The sequence below is a fragment of the Vigna unguiculata genome, chromosome 9, assembly GCF_004118075.2.
Source record: "Vigna unguiculata cultivar IT97K-499-35 chromosome 9, ASM411807v1, whole genome shotgun sequence".
Classification (NCBI taxonomy): Eukaryota; Viridiplantae; Streptophyta; class Magnoliopsida; order Fabales; family Fabaceae; genus Vigna; species Vigna unguiculata.
In genome coordinates, this window is record NC_040287.1 from 22839358 (window position 1) to 22846634 (window position 7277).

Genomic DNA, 7277 nt, shown 5'->3' on the forward strand with positions numbered 1-7277 from the left:
TTGACCCCAACCAAGGATGAAGGCACATGTTTAAGAAGACTAAGCATGTTTAGAAAGGAAGTTCACTAATCCTTCATCCCTTTCATTTGTGTTTGTTATTTTTGATTCCCTAAGTTGACTTAGTTGAATCAACTTTAGTTGACTTGTTGACCTTTGACTAGGTTTGACTTGTTGACTATAGTTGACTTGACTTAAGCCAACATGCTAATCTATGTTTATTTGCTTTGTAGGTTAATTAGGAGTAAGAAAGCAATGCTAGGTGGCGCATGGTGATTGGGGAGCATAAATGATGTGGAGGAGAGAGTAAAGCAAAGGCATAAAGCATAAAGTAAAAGGCATAAAACAAGTGTACCTATGTAACTTTGGTCTCCTTTGTTTTTAGCACACTTTGGCCACTTTTTGGAGACATATGAGACACATTCTTTGTCTCCTTTTGTGCTAGAACGAAATTAGCCTTGCACACACCATAGTTGGCTCTTTTGTCTCTCATTTTTGTAACCTTATTTGACCTAGTTTCTAGAAGCTAGGGTTAGGTTTTTGTAGAGACATCCTTAGGTATCTTTTATTTGCTTAGAGGCCCCTAAACTCTTCTATATAAGGGGTGCTCCTAGACATGTAAAAGGGTTGAACATTTTGAAGTAAAAACACTCTTGTGTCTCAACCATTTGTGAGAGTTTCCTCCCTTGGGAGTGAAACTTTTAAGCCTTATCTTGCATAGCAAGTGGCGGCACACATCCACTCATCTTCAAGGTTGCCATGGCTTCTAGCCTAGCCTTGTAGTGGCGTGCTTCTCACATTTTTACCATTTCTTTCCTTTCCATTTTATGTTTTCTTCTTCCTTTAATTGTTCTTGGTTTTCTATGGTTTATGTGCTTTCCATTTCCTTTTTGTTTTGAATCAATCCATCATCTTCTTCTCTTGAGATTTGTGAAAGGAACCTTCACATCTAGATAGCTTGCTATCTTAATGTCCAGTGGGGATTTCACTTAGCTTTCTTAATCAACTCACACCATATTCAATAATCTTAAAAAGGAACAAGATAATCCTTCATCAGGACTCCTAAATTGGTTGGTATCCTGAAACTCCAATAATCATTCACGCTCAGATAGAGCAGAATGGATTATGTCGTGAGGAGTAGCAGGAAGTCCTAGTCTCTAGACTTGATCAAGTCTTAGACGCGAAGGGGACTTACCCTGTGAGCGGTCGGGTGATAGCCCCATGTGTCCATACTCTACAGAGTTTGGGAACCGTTACATGTGCAAGCCATCAAGAGCTCCAATGTTCCTTACATAATCCGGATATTGAGTCTAGAGTTGTGGGTATTATACTGTATCATGAGAGCCTAATTAGTTATGATGGATGTGATGAGTTCTGATTATGCTTATTATCAAACTGCATGATTTCTTTCAATTAAGTTAGCTTACCCTTTCTTGCCTATGTTTGTTTCCTCTATGTTTTCCTTTTCTTTGCTATGATCGCCTTTTTGGTGTGAGCAGACACCAGTGCAGGCGAAGATACTCCTCTCCGTGATAGGAGTTGATCTGTGGTTGCTACCTTATGTTCTGTTAGACTTTGGCGTTTTGTTAAACCCTTTTTACTAGTATTAGTTGTAATATAACTAGTTGGGTATAGTTAAATTTTTGGATGACTGTATTGGTATACTTATAGTTAAACCTCCTCTCTTACTATCTGCTTTGGGTTATCATGATATGATATGTTATTTAGTAGTGAAAGGCTATTAAATGGGATGTTACATGCATTGCATGTTTCATGTTATGAACCCCTTTCTTTTTGGCTTTTCAGCTTCAATTTCTTCAGTTTTGAGATCCCTTCTTTCAATTATATTTTTGTCTTCCATCGTAATGAAATCTTTGTTTACAAAATAGAAGTTATCTCGTATGTTTAATTGTTTATGATTTATATTTTATTCTTTTTATAACTTTTCTTCATTTAGAAAAGTCAGAGTGCTGCTGAACTTGTTTTTTTTGTATCTTCTATGCTAGGAAGCTAAAAAATTGGAGCAACTTTTCAATGCACAGATACATGTTGGAGAGAAATGAGAATCTTTATGGGGCTTTCCAATATTTTGATAAAGACGGAAGCGGGTAAGTCCATCTATTATGAATTTGAATTTGTTCTTCAATCTGTCACATTATGGAAGTAATCTCTTTCCTTAGTATGCATTCTCAGCCTCAGTTCTTTGGTTTTTGAAGTTCTTGTTTTCCATATTAATCTTTGGATTATTGGATTATTCCATCACAGTTATATCACAAGAGATGAAATAGAAATAACCATGAAGGAGAATGGTATGGGTGACAAGGCCACAATCAGGGAAATTATATCTAAAGTTGACACTGATAAGGGCAGAGAAACCAAAGTTGCTTATAGTTATATTACCACAAAGTTTAAGCAAACAACCTCTCGAGAGTCAGGAGCTATTGTCCAAAGTAAGATTTAGTTTGAAGGTTTTATTATACACTTTCTTAAGGGTTGGAATATAAGTGTTATACACCTTTCAAGGAAAAAAGCTATTTTATTTGCTTTGCTTATTGTTAATTGTGGTAGATTTTTCGCTGAACATGTGTCTGCTCTGTCTATAGGATGTCTATTTACCCTGTTGTAAAAGGGATTTCTTTTGTAAATCTTTTTTTCATTCATGCCCTACTCAGAATTTATTTTTCGTTAGAGAGCTAGCTATTTTCTGCTAGTTATAAATGCTATAAGTTTTAGGTTGTTATTATGTTGTTTCTAAATTATGTATGCATGAGAAAAAGATTTGGTTAGTGATGAAGTCAGTAATCTTGTTTTAGTGGCTTATTGATATTCCATTACAGAGCTGTGCTTCTAGACTCATATTTCACTTTTATTGCTATTATCTTTTCAAGATGTATTTCTGATGGTGATCTTGACTTTTATACAATTAAAGGTGTAAAGGATATTTCTAAATGGTTAAAAGAAACCATAAAGTGTTGAAGGATGGTTAATATAATTTGTCATGTCATACTATTGTTTATAGCAAAGTCCTTTAATTCAGTTGCCCCCTTTTATTATATATAACTTAAGAATTTAAGATCAGAGTCTTGTAACTTATGTTGGGTTTATTGTATAACTATACAGACACAATCCGTTGATATGTTAATTTTATATTTTTATAAATATTAATTATTTTTTTAATTGTGATAAGATATCCTAATATAGGCAAGAAATGAAACCTTGTCATTGCAGACCAATCTCAAAAGCTTGTGTGGGCCTTGAATTAAACCACAACAATAAAATAATAGTTGTTCAGCTTTTGGATTCTGAAATCAACGTTGGAAATCTATGGATTATTTGTTTACTGTCTTTGGATAATTGGTTTTGAATGGAGGATTCTAGATTCTTTGGAATTTGGGTGTTAAAAAGTGCACAAGAAAATCCTTGAGTATTGCTATGATTTTGACATGTATCCTTTTATTGAATCAGAATCCTAAGGGTGCATGCGGGAGAGCACCATCTACATGTGATGAAGGATTATCTTTTTTTCTTTAAGATGATTGAATATGGTGTGAATTGATTAAGAAAGCTAAGTGAAATCCCCACTGGACATTAAGATAGCAAGCTATCTAGATGTGAAGGTTCCTTTCACAAAGCTCAAGAGAAGAAGATGATGGATTGATTCAAAACAAAAAGAAAATGGAAGGCACATAAACCATAGAAAACCAAGAACAATTAAAGGAAGAAGAAAACATAAAATGGAAAGGAAAGAAATGGTTAAAATGTGAGAAGCACGCCACTACAAGGCTAGGCTAGAAGCCATGGCAACCTTGAAGATGAGTGGATGTGTGCCGCCACTTGCTATGCAAGATAAGGCTTAAAAGTATTCACTCCCAAGGGAGGAAACTCTCACAAATGGTTGAGACACAAGAGTGTTTTTACTTCAAAATGTTCAACCCTTTTACATGTCTAGGAGCACCCCTTATATAGAAGAGTTTAGGGGCCTCTAAGCAAATAAAAGATACCTAAGGATGTCTCTACAAAAACCTAACCCTAGCTTCTAGAAACTAGGTCAAATAAGGTTACAAAAATGAGAGACAAAAGAGCCAACTATGGTGTGTGCAAGGCTAATTTCGTTCTAGCACAAAAAGAGACAAAGAATGTGTCTCATATGTCTCCAAAATGTGGCCAAAGTGTGCTAAAAACAAAGGAGACCAAAGGTACATAGGTACACTTGTTTTATGCCTTTTACTTTATGTTTTATGCCTTTGCTTTACTCTCTCCTCCACATCATTTATGCTCCCCAATCACCATGTGCCACCTAGCATTGCTTTCTTACTCCTAATTAACCTACAAAGCAAATAAACATAGATTAGCATGTTGGCTTAAGTCAAGTCAACTATAGTCAACAAGTCAAACCTAGTCAAAGGTCAACAAGTCAACTAAAGTTGATTCAACTAAGTCAACTTAGGGAATCAAAAATAATCAACAAAAATGAAAGGGATGAAGGATTAATGAACTTCCTTTCTAAACATGCTTACTCTTCTTAAGCGTGTGACTTCATCCTTGGTTGGGGTCAATCCTTCATCAACATGTAATTGTTTCATTTGAAGTCAATGCATTTCACGGTTGATTCAAAGGACAACCAAGATGTCCTCTGCCTTCAGTGGTAATCACAGTTTATCTCTTAAATCTAATCAATAGTGTAATGAATATTCTTGTGCATGAATGAATGGCTTGACATTTGATATGTTGCATTTGATCTTTTGGTGTCCTGAGATTTGGCTGTGCCGTGAAAGTTGAATATTATTGGACACTATTAATGTTGTTGTTGTGTTGTTTTGGATTATTTTCTATAAGTAGGAGTAAGAAATGTAATATATTTTTTGTTGATAGATTGAGTGTTTTATAATGTTTATGTGTTTTTTACAATTTTAATAATAGATTGTGTTCTAATATAGGTCACTACATTAAAGTCACAATTAGATGAACAAAATAAAAGAAATGAAGAACGTGACAAAAGACTTGATGCAATCATGAACTTCTTTTCTCAAAATTATCAAGGTCAATTGCCTCCTGAGTTGACTATGTTCAATCCTGCATTAGTAATGTTTAAGACTGCATAACTTCTTTTATTTTTCAGAGTTTACATTTGTAATTATGATTCACATTTATATTGTAGGTTTCTGATCAAGGAAGTGTGCCAACTAATACAACAAGTTCTGGACATGAGGAAAATCATATGTGATAGTTGAAGAATATAATATAATGTGGAAGTTAATTGAATCATTTTATGTTTTGAGAACCATTGCAATACTTCATGATAGTTTTTGCTGACTAATATTGTACTTGAATTTGAATTTGTATATTTGTTATACTTTGATATACATTTAGTATATATATGAATTGTTATACTTTGTTATACTATGAATACATTTTGTATATGAGTTTATATCTATTTATGTATAATTTCATTAAATATAGATTAAAAAAATAGAATAAATGTAAATAATTGTGATTGAAAAATATATATATGAATACATAAATGATAAATGAGTAAAAAATATAATAATAATAATTTAAAAATCTATGGTACTTTATGGAGGTTTTGAAACCTATAGTATTTTACGGAGGTTTTGAAGTCCAAGGTATTTTAGGGGGTTTTGAAACCCATGGTATTTTATGGGGGTTCTGAAACCTATGTTATTTTATGGAGGTTCTAAAATCCATAGTATTTTATGGAGGTTTCAAAATCCATGATATTTTACAAAGGTTTAAAAATTTATGGTAATTAACCGGGGGTTTTAAACCCATAAAACTTAACTGAGGTTTTAAAACCTATGTTAAATACAAGAGGATAAAAAACTTCCGTTATTGATTGATGCTTCCTGGGGTTCGTAAAAATCCCGGCTAACACATTCTCCAAGGATGGTTTAGCGGGGGAAATCGAAACCCCGGGTAAAGAACTTAATAGAGGTTTTAACCCTGGGTAATGTAAAAATAAACCTCCGTTAAAAATATTTTTTCTTGTAGTGAATTTTTTTACAAATTTCAATACGGGTTGATTTTTGACCCGGCTCATCCGGGTTGAACCCATGGTGAGCCGGTTGGCTCACCAACCCGCAAATAAAAGGGTACACAAGAGTTTTTTTATTAAGTTGGGTTTTACATTTGGGTTATGTTAGGCTTTTTTTTAGCCAACAGATAAATAATTGTATTTTTTTTAATTAAGTGAACTCGTGAGTCAACCCATTTAATCCGCCAACCCGTGTGGGCCAGGTCGGGTTCGAATTTTTTTGGCTTGCTAAAAAGTGAGCCGGGTTGGGTTGGCTCACTAAATCATCAACCCGTGGTGGATTGAACCATGTCGGGCCGAGTTACCCGTTTTGACAGCTCTACTCTACCCCTAATTAGGGGCCATGTCTGTTGGGGTTTCCGTTAACCCTTCAAATTCAAGCCAAAACCAAAAATAGCAAAATTAAAGTTTAGTTTAGATTCTCCAAGGCTTGAACCCACAACCATACCAATTCCAAATCCATGCTAAACCATCAAGTCAATTTATGTTTCTTGTTAACTAATACAATTCAATCATTATGTCATCGTTCCACATGCTCAAACATATTATTAAAACAATAATAATTAAATAACACATAAATGACATACATGACTCGAACCTCACTTATATGTCTACTCTCTACTGTTAGCTGTAGGATTTAGATTATTAATTACTCCATCATTGCGGAGTTCCATTATCCGCAAGAAGATAGGGAATCTCATATTTGATCTAATTTTCTGCAAAAATTGCAGCGAGAATGTTAATTATATAAATTTATAGAATGGTAATCAAAAATACATTTGTTTAAGATAGTGTTGAGCTGAGGTACATGCACAGAAATACAAGTACATTAAGATGGGTAGCACCACCTCTCAGAAATCAAAGCAAAAGGAGCTAGGAACAATGCATTGTGACAGAATAACGAACACAAAATGACTCATTCCATGGTTGACACTATCATGGTGACGCTACTGCAAAAGCAAACTGTAAGGCTTTGACACTACCATAACAACATCTTTCTTCCAATACTATTTTTCACAAGTATGAAGTGGCCTTCTTATAATGTACAAAGAGGAGAAAGATTACATGAATGGTATGGAACCTTCTGTCAGCAAGTTATTCATCTCCTTTTGTAAGTAAAAACACAAGTTTAATGCTTAGTGTCGTGTCAAACATCAACTCTCTCAAAGCACCAAAAGCTAATGGGTGTTAAATCATTGCCAGTAATCACCTCTCATATATGTACATT